This window comes from Canis lupus, chromosome 4 (assembly GCF_003254725.2).
Source record: "Canis lupus dingo isolate Sandy chromosome 4, ASM325472v2, whole genome shotgun sequence".
NCBI classification, from domain to species: domain Eukaryota; kingdom Metazoa; phylum Chordata; class Mammalia; order Carnivora; family Canidae; genus Canis; species Canis lupus.
In genome coordinates, this window is record NC_064246.1 from 16,563,236 (window position 1) to 16,581,496 (window position 18,261).

The 18,261-nt window shown below is 34.7% G+C and overlaps 1 pseudogene; it reads right to left on the reverse strand.

Moving 5' to 3' along the window:
* Positions 1–741: 741 nt before the first annotated feature.
* LOC112652004 (importin subunit alpha-1-like) lies at positions 742–6,219 on the reverse strand (annotated as a pseudogene).
* Between the last annotated feature and the right edge of the window lie 12,042 nt (positions 6,220–18,261).

Consider the following 18,261-nt stretch of genomic DNA (forward strand, 5'->3'; position numbering starts at 1 on the left):
TGTTCAATCTTACTTATTGAAAGTCTCTACTGCTATTACAGATTAAGAAAATAGGAGCCTAGATATGACCTAAAAATCCCTGGTCCATTGGTACCTCATAGTCTCATTTTCATTGACTCCATACCACCTGCTTATTGGAATCTTTACTCATTCAGTTACTCATATGTTACTACCCATTTTCCTTCCTCACGACCTTTGCACAGATTGTTTTCTCTGCCAGGAGTACTCACTGCTTGCCTACCCCACTCACAATTCAATGTAATGTCAATGTAAATGTCAATGCTCATAGGTTGGGGAGACACTGGGGTAGCCTCCTCTTTATACATTCTCATTACCCTGAGTTTCTCCTAGCAGTGCTTATTTTTACTATAATTTAATATTATAAATATTAGATATTATATTTAATATAATATTAAATTATATTAATATAATATGCCCCTGCCTTGCCCCTCTTACTCTCTCTAATAAATAAGATTTACATTTTTTAAAGTAGACCTCTGCTAAAACTGAGATGTGATTTCATACCCTGTGCTTTTTCCTTGGCTCTCTATTGTCTTTTTTTTTTAGGTGACAGAAAAAGGCAAAGAACAAACTAATAAGTGAACAAAGACCCTGGGCAACTCTTTAGTTCTAGATACACATAAGACAGTGACTATGCTATAAATCTTCCCACCTCCTACATCAAATCACCAAGAGCTGCTCTTCTGGAAATAGCACCTGCTGAGATGTAAGTGATCTGTGTTACTGGAGAGCTGCCTGAGGGGTCATGCGCATGGCTGCAGATTGAATCTCTGTATCCCTGAGGCTGACAGCGGGTCTCACTCTTCCAGCAGGCATCAACATAGCACCACGGCCAAGTATCAAACTCACTTGCAAATCTTCAAAAGCAAAATTACTTATGTCCAACCACACATTCCACATGTAGAGGAACAAAATCTCCGGAAAGAGGCCAAGGAACTTATATAATTTTTTCACATTCTCTAGAAGATTTTGGTGATCAGTCAGGTTTGGGAACGATTATATTCACTCCTTAGATCATTACAATCCTGTGATTTAAGAATAAATACAAAGTGAGAAAAAGGAAGTGATTTGGGGCGCCTAGTTGGCTCAGTCGGTTAAGCATCTGCCTTCAGCTCAGGTCATGATCCCAGAAGATTGACCCCCACATTGGATTCCTTGCTCGCTGGGGAGCCTGCTCCTCCTTCCTGCTTGTTTTCTCTCTCTCTTTCAAGTAAAAAATAAAATCTTTAAAAAAAGAAAGAGAAAGTGATTTGTTCATGTTAATACAACTAGTAAGTAGTGCAGGAAGACTCTGAACTCAAGAGTTCCAACTCCTATCAAGTGACACATTATATTGTGACACACTCTAGTTTTTAAAAGAAATACTATATCCTGTAGGATAGGTCTATGAAGAAATTTTAGTGAGAATAGCTGCAAAAATGGTGTTACTTGGATTAAAATGCTCAGTCACGTTCTCTCATGTGCTAGAAAGTGAGTTTAGAAAAGTTCCAAAGCAATGGTCCTCAAATTCCATCATGGGTAAAACTCAATTGGGGCCCTATCACTTAAAGCTCTGATTCATTGGGGCCTTAGGATTCTGTACCTTTCAAAAGCCCCAGAGGTGATTCTCATGTACACAGTTAGGCTTTGGTGAACATTGCTCAAAATTGCCTTCTAGTCTGAGACTGTGATGATTATTTGCCTGTAAAGTAGTGGTTCTCAGCCTTGATTACACATTATAACCACTTAGAGAATTTAAAAAAATACTGATGTAGAGGCCACATGCTAAGAGATTCTGATTTAATTTGACTGAGATGAGACCTACTTAACAGTATTTTGGTAAAGCTTTTTAGGTGATTCAAATGCGAAGCAAGGGCTTTAGAAGATAGATCAATTGTTGGAGCCACACGTATTAACTTTGCCTCCAGATTAAGACAGGAAGTACATTGAAGGAATTCTGATTGCCTTTCTGCTTTCTAGGCATAAACAAAATTATAAGGTATTTTGCAAAGATAATATAGCACTCAATGGTGACAATATGCTAACAGTTGTGTGCCTGAAGATTAACATATAATCCACTATTTGAGAAATATGTTTTTTTTTTAATGAAACATAATTATGGAGACCACTTTCCAGAGACGTGGAAAAGCAAGCCCAGCACATGGGATTAAACAATTAAGACTAAAGAAAAAGAAACAATTTTCAAATCAGCAACAGTTATATCCATTTGATTATTTTCATGCACATTATTAACTAGGCTGTTTATATTTTAATTAGAAAACATACAGAAGCATAGCTATTTAACTTCTAGGAGGTAAGATTTCTTTTCACAACAATAAACAATAGGAATAGCAATAACAACCACAAAAGCTTAATTTCGGCCACAAGCCATCATATGCGTTCAATTCTGAATATTAAAACAGGATTGCTGAGGCTGAATTCTTCTTATTTAGTTTTAGTTGGAAAGAAGTACAATTTTTCCAGACATAAAGTAACTTATGCAAGACAGTAATTCCGTCTAGAATTGGTGCCTTGCACACTTGAGGACTAAAATTATAAGCATTTCTGAATGTCAACTATGGAATAGGAACTATGCAAGATTCAAAGCAGAATAAGACATGGCTATTATTTATGGGACTTACAGAATAGCTGGAGCAACACACTTCATACATGGAGAAATTATCAAGAGCACAGAATCCTAGAAATTAAGAGCATGAAAGTTTTCAGTCCTGGAATCATTATTTATTTGTTTTGTGATCTTGGTCAAGATTTCTTCTTTTTTTTTTTTTTCCTTTGGGAAAGAAAAGGGTGGAATTTCATCTTTATTTACAGGACATTGTAAGATATTAGATTCCACATAGAAATAAGAAACCCATTGAGAGGTGAAGCTTCCCATAGTATGTACGGTTTGGAATTGTTTAATTATAGTTTGCTTATAAAAGTTTCTACATTAACAAAACACACTTAAAAATAGTTCTTAATAGAGAAACAGTAAGACAAATTTATGCCAAAATAGTACACAACAAACAACTTGATGCCTCAGCTGTACAATATAAAAGTTAAAGGGCCCAGGGGTGCCATCCTGAACTTGGAATGTATAACCTTCAGAGGTAGTTTCTGACAAAGCATTTTGATCTTCCTCTCCCTCTACAGAGAAATACTTCTCAATCGAGTTTAAGGAAACTTTGTACCCAGATTCATGTTCATGGTTTTGTAGAGCTTCATCTTTATCCAAACCTCCACATTCCTCAATCATTATACTCATTTTCTCAGTTTTATCTAGTTTCTCAACAGCCTGAAAGATGTTTGAAATGGCGTCCAGAATAACCAGAATAAGTTTGGGATATGTTGCAGTTAAGAGGTTCATCGATGGTTCTATTATGCCACAACAAATGAGGTATCCAATCTGTTCAGTTGTTCCACCACTTGTATAGTTGGTCATAGCCCATACAGCTTCTTTTGTGTCTTAAAGTCTGCCTTAGAGAGAACACCAAAGAGGAACGGGTCTAATTCATGATTCACAGCTTGCTGTATCTGGTCCTGGAGACCAGTTACAATGTTTTAAATTGTCCACATAGCTTCCTTCTGAATAGTTTTGGGGTTTGTTAGCAGGCTGGGAAAGACAGGAGCACTGTATCTGTTGCAACCTGGATCTGCTCATCTGTCCAGTGATAATATTTCCTGTGGCTCTTAGTGCAGGAGTCACAATGGGCAATACAGTAGCTTCTTGGAGCTTCACAAGTTGGGACACAACTCCTGAACCATTTCAATCCATTCATTTGGACCATCAGTAAGGTAGGTAGGAAATTGCCCAGCAGGTGTCTGCTAATATTTCTGGATCAGCATGATGCAGGAGATGAACTAAGGTAGGAAGAATCAGCTCAACAGCATCTAACGGGGCTACAGGATTCTTACTGTAGCAAAGGTTTGAAAGTGTCCGAGTAGTTATGTAAGTAAGTGAAAGATGACATGCTACAAATATTTATTGAGTATAGATAAGATGAAGGAAGGTATTAGGCATTGTGGGGTTACCATATTAATTTCATTCAACTTAGGGACTAGAAGATAAGATAAAACATACCCATAATACAAAGTAGCATTTAAAAAAATTAAAATACCGTGGTAAATAACTTGGTGGAATTTTAGGGGACTTGAAATAAAATACTCATATTTTCTTGGCCGGAATTGAGTCATATGGCCAAAACTGCCTGCAAGGAAAATACCAACTATGTACTCAAGAATCAAAAGGAAACTCAAACTGGAAAAATATGTAGGAAATAAATTAGGGTTCCAGTAGGGCTATCAAAGAGGTTCACAAGCCAAATTTCCATTATTTGGCTGATCCATGGGAAATTTTAGCCTGTGTCAGTGTGTTAGCATTGAGTCGTATTCAACAATCTCTGAAGTGTCTCTGTCTGGGTTTTTCCATTTGCCAAGCACAAAAGAATATTGTTAAATAGCTGTGGATCACTTTGGGATATACAGAACAAACATTCAGCATATGTCCACATTTTGAGTATGTCATTGATATTCCAAGATTCTTCCTGAAACTACCTGCATTTAAGGAGCCATTAGTCTATTAACTGACTCAGATCAAAGACTTTGATGGTCTACTGTGGTTTTGCTGCCCAGATTTGGGTGTATGAAAATTTAATCATCCATTTCATTCTCAGGGACCCCATGGTTAATTCACCACAGCCAGAGATCCTTGTGGGTCAGATTATTCTATTTTCCATGCTGTCCCTACTGTTATTAGAGTAATCATGCTCTTTTATCTCTAGCAATTAAGTACATGTCCTTGATCTCTGACACCTTTGGATCTGCTCATTCCAAATGAAGTCAGGAAACTGTTTCAAAATCAGCATTTCCCTCTAACATTCCTGGCCCACAAAAGTCTCCCACTCAAGTGCTTTTGAAGGATTTTCTTTGGCAGAGAGTGCACGATTGGAAAGGTATACTATGTCTAAAGTGCTGGAATGTTCTGCTTCATGTCCTGGGTGGTGATTATATAGATGTGTTCTTATGTGTTCACCTAGCACTCACTGATTGCTTCCACAGGTCTCTGATGCCTTTAAAAGCATGCATTTTTGGAATCAGTTAACATTTTGTTTGGCTCTTCAGTGGAACATATTTTGGTGCAAGGCAACTACAACTATAACTGTCCACTAAAAATGTACACTCTAAAAAAATGTACACTCTGCTCTTAGCTCTGTAGAAAGTAATGATCCAAAATAATTTATCTTTGTAACTGAAAAAAAAAAAAACTTTCTTTTACTGAGTAGCAATGTTTAAATTCCTAGAGGTGCTCTGGTGAATTCTCTATTACCTTCATCACTCTCTATATAGCCTTATCTTGTTTTATTATTTTTTCCAAAGTCCTTTCACTACCTTCCAAAATATGTTTATTTTTTCTCTATTTCTTCTCCAGATTATAAGCTGCAGAAGACCAGACAAATATTTTATTTTGCCTAGTGCTTTATTCTTAGCACCTAAGCCAATCTCTGGTTTATGATAGGCACTCAATAAATATTAAGTGAATGAAGGCATGGTGTTACTTATTAAAATGTCCTGTCAACAATAAGGAAGAGTAATAATCTATTTGCTAGGATTCTGCATTTTAATTTTGCCTTTTAATTTATCATTATTGGTAAATTAAATGTTTATGTTTGCTTGAATTTCATATATCATGCATTCTGTGTACTGACATTGTTTCAATTGAAACAATACTAATGTGTCTTAATTGTAAATTATTATCAGCATGTTGCCACAAATGGTATGATTTGGGGTCTTCACATGAAATGCAGGGTAACTTCTCCTTCCTCAGAATAGCTGTATCATTTTCTTCATGAACTAAGCATTTGCCATATATCAAATACTATCAGAAGTGTGCTTTTATTGTCTCATATAATCAGTTCTCCTAAAACACTTGTTTTGAAAATACAAATTTGTTCCAAAGTGATTGATGCATTAGGAAATAATTTGAACTTAACACAAATGCTGTATTTTCTTTTGCATAATTTCTTAGCTGAATGCCGAAAATTGCACCCAGTTGAACCAAGCTGTATGGGAATACATAAAGTGTGTACACCCCCCTACACACACACAGACACACACACACAGACACACACCTGAAACATCTACCAGATACTTCAGTTCAGCATGTGTGTCATTTAGTATTACAACCTCCTGTGTGGTTGCAGATAACCTTCGGTCCACCATTTCACAATAATTCACAAGCTGTAACCCATTCAATGCCCCTTCCACGAGGAAATTTCAGGGTTTTTTTCAGGTCAAATACTACATATATATGTCATATACATGTGATATCTATATATACATGTTAAGTATATGTTATGTGTAACTAATATATCATATAGAATATAAGTGTATATTATATTATATATTAAGTATATATATACTACTTAAAATGTATAATTGATAATAGATTTCTGTTAAGTTCTTATTTTTTTAATGTGTTACTGACAATTTACACTTTTGAGTATTGTGTCTTCACCCTAATTTTCCCCATAAACCTTGTGAGTTTTATTGTGCAAGTTTTGCATAGCATGATGCTTCTTTAAGAATGTATGTGTCACATTACAACAAAACTGGCAGTATTATTATTGCTCTATCATCTGTGTTCTCAAAATCCTCTAACAACACTGGTTGGGTTCTCCAGAAGTAGATGCTGATGTATAAATGGGCTGCAGTATGTTTTTGGGGATCAACATCTGCAAAAGGAAGTAGGCAGAAGCAAAAGCAGGCCAAGAAGGGATACAAACTGTGGTGTAGACTTAACAAAGCTTCAGGAAAGCATTCTGGAAGGAGTATTGCATGTCAGAAAGTATGTCCTCTGCTGAACTGAAATGGCCAAGTCTTTTACCTCTGTTTTCCTCAATCACCCAATATGGGTGTGGTTGGAAGGGTGAGACTCAGGCGAGGGGGCTCTCTGCAGCTAAGGCATGTCCTAGAGAAGCTGACACCTGGGAACTGTCTGCTAACCAAACAAAGTCTCTAGAGTTGAGCATTAAAAACCTTTCTTGAAAGGGAATACTGCTTGAATTTATTTCATACCCATATCAATAGGTATTTCTGGGTTAATCTCATAATATCTTTTTGGTTAGAGAAACTTAATTTTGAAATAATATTAGACTTACAAAGGTTGCAAAGATAGTACAGACAAGTCCTAGTACCTTTTGCTGACCTTCCTCTGTTATTACTACCTTACATAACTCTGGTGCAATAATCTCAACCAGGAAATTAGTATGGATGCAATACTATTAACTTAATACAGGCCCTTTTCAAATTTTACCAGTTCCATTCATATTCTTTTTCTGGACAGAATCCAATTTGAGATCCCACATTATATTTACTTGTCACGAATTATGCTTTATTTTTTACTTATATGTCCATCCATGTGAGATCCTTAAAGACAAATACCACATAAATCTAATATATTAAATATTTAGCAAAGTGTTTGGTGATATAATTATTAGATTAATAATTATGGGATGGAAAAATTATGCAAATTTTCCAAAGATAGATATTTGTTTAATCCTAATTTCTAGCATTATGCCCACAATTGGTCTTCAATTTGTTTGCTTAGTAATTTGCTTAGCAATGAATGAAATTGAACTTTACATATTGGGTACCTCTCATGGCGTAAATGATACAAATTAAACAGAAAAGGAAGCCCATTCCTTTCTTATCACTTGTTAAAAATTTGTTACATTTGAAATAGGGAAAGAATATAAATACAACAGAAGATAGAATAAACCATCAAACATGTTTAGGGAGATGATGTTGAATCTCATTTTGAAATCTGTGATTGACATGCATTAATAAAGAGAAGGAGGCAATTTTTGCAGAGGATGGTGATGTATAGAGCCATAGAAATATAAGACTGGCACCTGGACACAAAAAGATGATAGGACAGAAGACTGAAAGCAGGGTGTTGGGTTTTTTTTTTTTCTTTTTTGAATCAACAGGCAGAGAAAATTATTAAATACCCTTATCCATTTCTTGAGTACTAAATAGAGCTTTTGAATGATGGATTTCTTTTTGATCTTGTGTGGATTTTGCATGATAGAAGCTTGCTTGCTTGCTTGCATTCATTCATTCATACTTTGAATGATTAAAAAAACCCATAATCATATAAACTAATTGCTTACTAGGATAGAAGGAAATGGATTTGGATATAATAATTCAGAGAGAAATACAGATTTTCTTCTTAATCATGTGGTTATCATAGGGAAATATGCAAGTAATTTTTTTAAAGATTTTATTTATTTATTCATGAGAGACAGAGAGAGAGAGAGAGACATAGGCAGAGGGAGAAACAGGCTCCCTGTGAGGATACTGATGAGGGACTTGATCCCAGGATCCTGGAATAACAACCTGAACCAAAGGCAGATGCTCAACCATTAAGCCACCCAGGTGCCTGAATATACAAGTAATTTTTAAAATCTACAATCTAAAACACAATTCGTTTGGTTAATTAGTGTAAGAGAAATGTATTATTTACATCTTTATTTGTTGATTTATAGTATTTTTCAGTTATTCATTTATAGGATATATTCATGATGCTAATTATTTGGGGGGGCACAATTACTCATTATTCTCTTTTTATTTTACCAAGTATGTAGCGATATTTTTATTTTTACATTGGATTGCACAATTTCTAATCTGGCTAAGTACATACTTCTCTGATAACTCTCAAAATTTTGGATTCTATTTCTAAATGTCCAAAAAGCTCTATTTTTTCTGGAATGTGATGGCTGTAAATGGTGTGAGATTTTAGTTTAAGCTTAGTGTTATCTTGGATGAAAGGGATTAGCACACTGCAGAAAGGAGCTGAGTACTCAGTGCAGCTACTTTCCTTCTCCTGAGATTTTAATTCTCTTTCAAATAATCAGTTGAGAAAGTGACTACCAAAGACAAAGCAGCATAATATTCAGTGTTTTTTCTCCTTGTATTTTGAAATCCAAAAGCACAGCTTGTAAAAATAGCCTGATGTTAGGATGTTTGTTGCATTTAAAAATTCGATCAGTATTTCTTCATCTTTTTTAATGAAAACATTTTTGCTAGCAGAAGGGTTTTTTTTAATGGTAATATGTATAAAGAAAATTTAGATGCATATGAGGTTGTGTTACAGTTGTTAATGCTTGCATTAAAATATTTTCAAACCTGCTTGATTTTGGAAGAAATGTTCTTAATCACAGGTATCACTTGTATGGCATCTTAATGTAACAGTCCATATTTGGTCTGCTGATGCCTAAATCAAAATCCTCATTATCTCTTCCAAAACCAGCTCCTCCCTTTCTGCATTCTTTGTCTTTACTAATGGCATCTTACTCTGCAGTTGCTCAGATCAGACCCCTGTTGGGTTATCTCCATGTTGGGCTATACTAGATAACCTGCATCTCACACTTGTGTCTGGTACAGCACTGATCACTCTCCACTTTAATGTTCTGTCGGAGAATATATTTCTTGCAGAAGACTGTGTATCTGTCTCTTAATGCTAGACCTTAGATCATTGTTTGGCATGAAATAGACAATAAATGTCTGGGGAATAAGTGTAGGGCTAAATAAATGAATGATGTCTTTCTGTCTCTGGGATCTGCTTATCTTCCAACGTCTATTGATTTTACTTTCAAAATCCTTCTCTTATCCATCATAACCCCTTCATTCTTAGGCCACAAAGCTCACTATAGTCTTCATAAGCAATTGCTTAGACATCTTGCATGAGACTTCTTATGTCATTTTCATCTCTGTCACCATTCCCCTCCTCTATCACATCTTTCATGTTGCTATCAGAGCACTCTTCCTAAGAGACATCTCTGAATTTATCATTCCTTTGCCACGTATCCTCCCAGGCCCTAATTCTATGCAAGACAAGAAATACAACTCTCTGATATCTTTAGCATGTTATCCAAGGTCTTCTATGCTCTGGTCTCAGAATAGCCAGCCTTCTTTTCACTACATCCACTCTTGCATATGATATTTCCTCCATATCAGGAATTATTATTAATTTTTTCTTCCTTGCTGTGTTTTAGATCTTTTGTTTGCTGAAATATCTTTTCCACCTTCATCTCTACCTGTCACCAGGCAATTTAGCCCAGGTTATATGTCACCTTTTATATGATTAAGCATTTCTAAAGAATTACCTCAATGGAAAGCAATTTCTCCCTACTCTGTTATCTCATAGGACTTTGTCCATAATTATTTACTTCATTTACCTTTTATTATCATTATTTGTATTTGTAGATTATATCACTACTAAGGCATAAAGAATTTAAGGCAGAGACCATGGCTTGCTATTCTGTGACTCTTCAACAGATTTAAGCATGGTTCTTAAGAGGGCAGATACAGGTGTTTGCTGACTGAATCTGAAACATGTGCAAGTATCCATTATTACATTTTCTTGATATCATAAACTTAACATAGTGAACTACACAAAAACAAAGTGTGTAACATAGGGTATTATTTAAAATATCAAATTTTATTTATTTCTACTATAAAAGGAATTATAAATTTGCAAGCTAGGTAGAGTAAACGAAAAGTTAATAATATCAACCTAATCAGAAAACAGGATCACTTCATGGGGAAGTGATTTTGAATCTGCTTTTGAATAATATATCAAATATAATTTAGAGAACAGAGACACATAGAAGGAACATAGGCTCCCGAGAAATCTGGGTTTAAAAAAAATTCTTATTTTTAACCATGTAAGCTTAAACCATTTAGTTTGAGTCTTTATTTCCTAATTTGTAAGATGGAGATAATTAATAGCACTTGTCCTTACATTACTGGGTGTTTTCAGGTGTAAGTGAAATAGTAAATTTGATAGTATTTTGCTCTAAATGTGAGTACACATGGAAGTTATTATCATTTAAAAAAATTTATCAGTTTTCTAGGCTATCAGATAATCAGTAAATTAACATTTAAGAATAAGTATGTTTTTCTTGTAAATAAGAAATGTATATCCTTCCATATCTCATTCTTGATTTTTTGCCATGTTCCAAGTTGTTAACATATGGAGAATTTTCCATTGTTTTGGAGTATAGCAGATAACTCTTCAGATAATTGGTATGACTGTTTAGTCAGGTTATTAACATTCATTAATATTCAATCCAGCCATTGCAACACCTATAGGATCTATACACTACTTCCCCACCAGTTAAGCAGGGTATCTACAGATTCAAGGACTAGTTAGAGAATGGCAATTGTGCTAGAAAAGAAATTGATCTGAAATGGGTTTAACTCTGCACTATTCTATTATAAAATCCATGAAAATGAGAACTTAATATGCTTTTCATCCCTATTTTTTCCCATTATTATTTTTTCACTGCAGTGCCTGAAATATAGAAGTTATCTAAATATTCATTGCATGCTTCAATGAAGGAAATATCTGATTATTTGGTGATCAACTTGAATAATAATGTTAAGCTAGAGAGGCCAGGAAAACTCTCAAACTTAATGGAATGTTTCCAAAATATTTAGGAGATAGGAATCTATCCTATTTTGTAGATAAGCCTATAGAACTATGGTATAAGGGGCAGGAAGAAACCTCTTGGAAAACGTCAGTCGTGAAACTTGAAAGATTGTCAACCAAATTGCCAGTTTTGAAGTAGAGTTATAGAAATGCCAAATAGATTAATATCAGCCAAGGCAGACCTGAGTACAGAGATGCATTATCATTGGGTTTGTGTCCATAAGTCATAGCTTCTTCACCAGGTTTGTATCTGAAAGCTACTAATGTGACTGGAGCCTATAGAACACAGACAAACATTATATGGTTTCATTCATTCAGGGAATATAAAAACTAGTGGAAGGGATTAAATGGGAAAGGAGAGAAAATGAGTGGGCAATATCAGAGAGGGTGAAGAACATGAGAAACTCCTAACTCTGGGAAATGAACAGGGATATTAGAAGGGGAGGTGGTTGGGGGGTGACTGGGTTCCAGGCATTGAGGGGGGCACTTGACCGGATGAGCACTGGGTGTTATACTATATGTTGGCAAATCGAACTCGAATAAAAAAATATACAAAAAAAGAACATAGTTTTATATCAGAGATGTGTTCAAGTATTTATTATTATTATTCTCTTTTTTCTATCTATTGCCTTTTGTTATATCTGAGTCCTCCCTGTTTATCGCATTTTGTACTAAATTATCATTTGATATGATACATTTGCTCAATTGCTGAGCCGGTGACAGTACCCTTATCAAATCTTTTTCCACTAGTGGAGACATTTCTAATGCTTTATTAACAGTATAGATTTTGATCCATGTTAATAATGATGACATGATTAATGCCGGCTTACTTTTCTGAGCACTTATGATTTATCAGGCACTGTGCTAAATATTTTAATATACTGTTTTTAATCTTCATAACTATTCTATGATTAGGTACTATTACAATTTCAATTTTACAACAAGGAAACTAAAGCAGAGAGAGGTTATTTGGTTTTCCAAGGTGCTCACAGCTAGGAAATATCGAAGCCATGTATTGATTTCAGGTGGCCTGGTTTAGGGCCAGTGAGCTGAACCACTGTTACAACTGGGTATTTGTTTAACACACACTTCCTGGGATTAAAAAAGAGTGTAGATCATGTACTCTTATAGTTTAAGATGAAGATTATAACTAAATCAACAAAGGAAAGTTTATTAAGGCAATAGGGATGACCTAGAAAAGAGAATGAAGCTGATGAAGAGTTTTCTAAAATGAGAAACTACATAGAGTTATTCTCAAAGTTATATTGAACAGCTACCATATTTGAAGCACTATTGTTGGTATGGGGATCATATTCTTATTAGTGGATGAATTGTGTAAATGTGATTATTAACTAAAATCTATTTCATTTGAAACTATGTTAATATGCATAGACAATACTTCTGACAGCTAAAATTACTTAGACCATATGCAGTTCCTGTTTGAAGCTGCAGAACTTCTTTCAGATGGCCATGGAGTTGTGCCACCTTCATGGCAGCTGACTATGAAGGGCACAGATGACCAATGGTTTTCAGTTGTGATACCTTTGGATCCTTCACTGTTCACACCATAGACATAATTCCTATAGACTGCTCCAAGCCAGCGGGCGAGCAAGGTGATGTTCTAGAACCAATCTACTCCTGCTTGATGTGGGAGCTCTTCCAAAAAACAACCTATGCTTGGGAGGTTCCTTTCAGGTTGGCTGAGACTTTCTCAGAATTTCATTGCCTTTTGGAGCTTTCATACCTAATTTTTTCCTTTCTCTTCACAGGCTTCAGACATGCGTCTTGGGCTGGAGCCTTTCCCTACTTACTTTCTCCACCCCATCTCCTTCTTCCATTCCTCTCTTTACTCTCACTCTCTCACTCCCTCCCACCTTCTCTCCCTCTCTCTCTTTCTCTCTCTTTCACTCACCCCTTCAGGCATGTCCCTCAATAAATATCTGGGACTTCTAATCCTATCATGGTGTCTGTTTCTCAATGGCAATAAACTGGCATGTTAGATAAAATTCATGAAGTTTTTTTTGCCAACAGGAATTCCATGATCTTTTTTTTTTTTTAATTTTTTATTTATTTATGATAGTCACAGAGAGAGAGAGAGGCAGAGACACAGGCAGAGGGAGAAGCAGGCTCCATGCACCGGGAGCCCGATGTGGGATTCGATCCTGGGTCTCCAGGATCGCGCCCTGGGCCAAAGGCAGGCCCCACCCAGGGATCCCGATCTTTTTTATATACTATTGATGTGCCAATTAATTCAACAAGAATTCCAACAAGCATATTTGAATGCATAAGATTATTAAACAGGCATTCATGGAGACATTACTTCCTTTAAATTCTATTTTAAGACAGTGAAATGTCATTTATAAAAAAGAAGAAACTGCCTTTAAACAAGTCTTTTTTTTTTTTAATTTTCTTTTGATACCAAGACTTTACCCAAGGATAAAGTCATCAAAAATGGTAAATATTTCAATTAAATTTATAAATATATGTCTTTTCCAGAGCACAGCATACATATTATCTTAATACTAACCATTAGAGTGACATTTAGCATTAGAATGAAAAAGTAGAATACCACTTAGTCTTATGATTATATAGTTCTGGTCATTCACCATTTCTGCTTAAAAAACTCCATGGTCACCCTCAGTACTTCCTGTTTATTTGTCTTACACACTATCTAATTAATACTTGATTAAAATGCACACCTGCAGAGCTTTCCCATCACTCTGTGGCTCTTAACTCTCTATTTTACCTCTTTTATTATGAAATTAAAAATACACAACTCTGGCAGCATATAAATGAAAATAATAGTGATAATAACTTTTAAGAATAAATTAGCATCATTTATTTTTTTAGTAAGCCATGATTTTTTTTTAGGCTTAGTGCTCATCTGAGTTTAAGAAACAGACATATCTTAGAATGAACCACATTCTTTTAAGTTCCTACTTTCTTCTACTAACAAATCATAAAATATCAAGTTTCTCTAGATATTTTGAAACTTGCTGGTCATTCCTACCAAGATTAATCTAACCTATTATTATAACCATTATAAATGCAAGAGTAAAAAATCAGGAGCCATTGCTTATTTATTTTTTTGTTTGTTTTGCAAAACCTTAAGGGATTTTATTTACAGACAACATTCAGAATGCCATAGGAAGTTGAGAGAAAGAAGGGATTCAAGCCTGACTTAGTGAAAAAGTCTTCATCAGAAAGACTTTATAAGCTCCAAATTTATGTTAATTTTCTAACCTTCCTCACCAATATAACTGGGAGCACTCATATCTGTAGCCTGTAAGGGACTAACGGGGGATGATGAAGGAATTTATTTAAAGAAGACAAACCACCAAAATAAAGTTCAATACTCATCAGTCATCTACTTTTCACAATCAGCATCTCATTTTTGCAGATCTTGAGTTATGTAACTCAAGATCTTTTATGTACCAGAGGACCATAAAAACCAACAGGCAAGAAAGATGCACAAAAGCATTGACAAATTTATTAAATATTTAGTGATAATATTGGAAGAATCAAAGCAATCTGGAGCAGATGTTGGCATACTATAACTTAGAGGCCAAATCTGCACTGCTTCCTGTGTCTGTAAACAAAGTTGTTTTGGGACACAACACACCCATTTTTGCAGGTGTTATCTTTGGACGCTTTCACATGAACACAGAGGGGTTGATCATTTGCAACAGAGCCATGTGGCCCTCAAATCCTAAAATATTTATTATCTGGCCCTTTAGAGGAAAAGTTTGCTGAGCCCCAGTCTAAAGACAAATGTTTAGGAATACAGTCAATTCATAGAAGGAGAATATTCTCCTTACTTTTGAGAAATCTTTTATTTTTTTTTATTTATTTTTTTTTAAAGATTTATTTATTTATGATAGAGAGAGAGAGAGAGAGAGGCAGAGACAGAAGCAGGCTCCATGCAGGGAGCCCGATGTGGGACTCGATCCCGGGACCCCAGGATCATGCCCTGGGCTGAAGGCAGGCGCCAAACCGCTGAGCCACCCAGGGATCCCCTTGAGAAATCTTTTAAATTAGAATCATGTCACCATGTAAATATAAATATCATCCTTAACTACGTCAGAATAACATTTGTGCAGTTTTTTTGTATTTAAAATTGTTTAGTAGTGTTCATGAAATTCTCATACTTCTAAGGTAAAGGAGCTGCAATTACCTTTATTGTAAGCATGTAACACTGTACATCACTTTTAGTTGAGATAATGCAGCAAAATCTCCCACTTCCAAAAGCATAATCGTGTACCAAGACTTCTATGTTATTTAGACTTACTATTTTATCAATTTGCTGAATGAAGATTTGAAATCTTGTTCCAAATGTACTATTCACTGATTGTTGAGTCCTTTCCTTACAGAAGCATGAGCAAAGATACCCCTTCTTTTATTTTTCTGCCATGTTGCCTTCATCGATAGATTCTGTTTGTCAGTTAAACTGAAAATGATTGTATGATAGTGCTCAAAGTAATGTCTCTGTTCTAGTAACACAATGGTTCCATATATGTCTGATGCTTTATCATGATTTGTTCTTTTGTTTGTTTCAGAATTTTTCTCCTAAAGAAAAAGTCATACACATATCCCAATCCCACTTTTTCCCTATAGTCCTTCTATGTCCTTCAAAGTGGTTGAATATTATTCTAATATGTTTATGACAATACATTCTATTGTTTTATATGTTTTCAATTTTACATTAATATGATCACACTGGGAGTGCATGTTTGCAGCTGGATTTTACACTCGATATTTATCTTTCTTTAATATCTAAATCTAATTCATTCATTTTAAGTGTTTAAGTGCATTAAAGTAACCAACACATTTTTAGGAATAGAGATTCTTTTAAGATCTTCAAAAATATTAAACCCTTTATTTGGATCAATTTGTATTGATAAACTATTATATAACTAAGCCATTGCATTTATTCATCCTTCTACTGAAAAACAATCAAACTGTCTTGTTTATTTACTCTTTAGCACATAGGCACAATGAATATCTTTATACATAACTTATTTTGTGTGATTACAGTTTCTCTAAAATAGAATGACTCACTTGTAGAGTTTATATCTTCAAAATGACTAGATACTACAGAATACTCTACTGAGCTGTTTTTCCACCAGTAGCATTAAAACTTGCTTTTCTTACAATCTTTCCCAAAAATTTGCATTTCCCTCATTGCTAACAACAAATAATTCTTTTAATGTTATCTTCTTTTTCCTCTTCTGTGAATTGCCTTTTAAATAATCTTTTGCTCATTTTTCTGTGGTGTTGTCTTTTTTTCCAGTTGATGAAACAAGCTTCAAAAATTCCTTATTCTAATTCATTGTCAGATATTTGTTTATATGGAAATACATGAAAACAGAAACATTTGGCCATTTTAGAACCATATAAGCACCACTATTATTCAACCTAAATACCATGTATATCTTTTTCCAGCCTGTGGATTATTTGGTAACTTCACATCTGAGAAAATTATTTTGAAGCACAGGATAACAGGCATTTAAAACTACAATCTCTTAATGAAGGACACTCACAAGTAAGCCCTACCTTTATCTCAGCTCCTTCTGTGGAGACAATTTCCTACTTATGATGTGGAGAAGTAGAATCAAATAAAGCATTCTGAGCTGAGAGGCAGAGATTGGAATCTTGACTGCTAAAACAGCTAGTTTCAATCACTAGAGAGGAAGTAGCTGAGCAATGGGGATGCTGGGAGAGCAGAGAGGGGTACAAATCTGTGTGAAGGTCCCTACTGAGTCCTTGACTGAGAGTAGAATTGTGGTTTTTCCAGATAAGGTCATATGAAGTTACCAGCTGCTCTTGGGTTGAGAGTAGAACAAAATAAATATAAGTCAATCAGTGGTGCAGACATTTGAGTTCCAGCACAAGGAGAGTAGAAAGACCTTTGTAACACCTGAGCATTTGAGACACAAGAAAGATCCTGTTTTAGGAATAAGACCCATGTCCTAAAATAAAACCTACTTTAGATCCTCCCTAAATCCTAAAACATACCCATAGCAAGATATGTGGGACAGTAAGAAATTGGAGTTTGAGCTCCAACACATTAGAGAAGCTTGGTAAAGACTTTGTACTTTCCACAAGTCTACCCTAACATAACAAAAAACTAAGCCTGCACATATTCAAGGACATTAGCCACTAATTGCATATGAAAAAGATCAACACTTTGTAGAGAAAGAAAACAGAATATAATGTCTCTGTAATGTAAGTATTATAATGTCCAAAATATAATGTAAAAAATTAGATCTGTAAATAAATAATAAATTATGAGTCATAGCAAAAAAATGTAATAAATAGAAACAGACCCAAGATGATCCAGATATTAGATTTAGAAGATAAGTTTAAAAAACAGTATTATAAACACATACAATAACTAAAGAGGAATATCTTAATAAATAACCACAAATAAGACCATAGCAGGAAAATTTACAAAAATACAGCAAAGTGAAAAATACTAGGTAAGAGTAATGCAGCAACTGAAGTAAAAGTTTATAGTCAGCTTAGTAGCAGATTTTTTTTAATGGAAAGTCAACCTGATGATATATCAATACCAATTATTCAATTAGGTACTTGGATTTATATAATGATTTAATCTGATAATCAAACTGAAAAAATAGAGAATAAAAGATTGAAGAAAATCAGTAGTTTTTGGTGACCTTTAAGCTCTTATATCAATAGTTACATTAAATATTTATGGACTACACATTCCGATTTTAAGGAAAATTGTCAGGATTAAAGGACAAAAT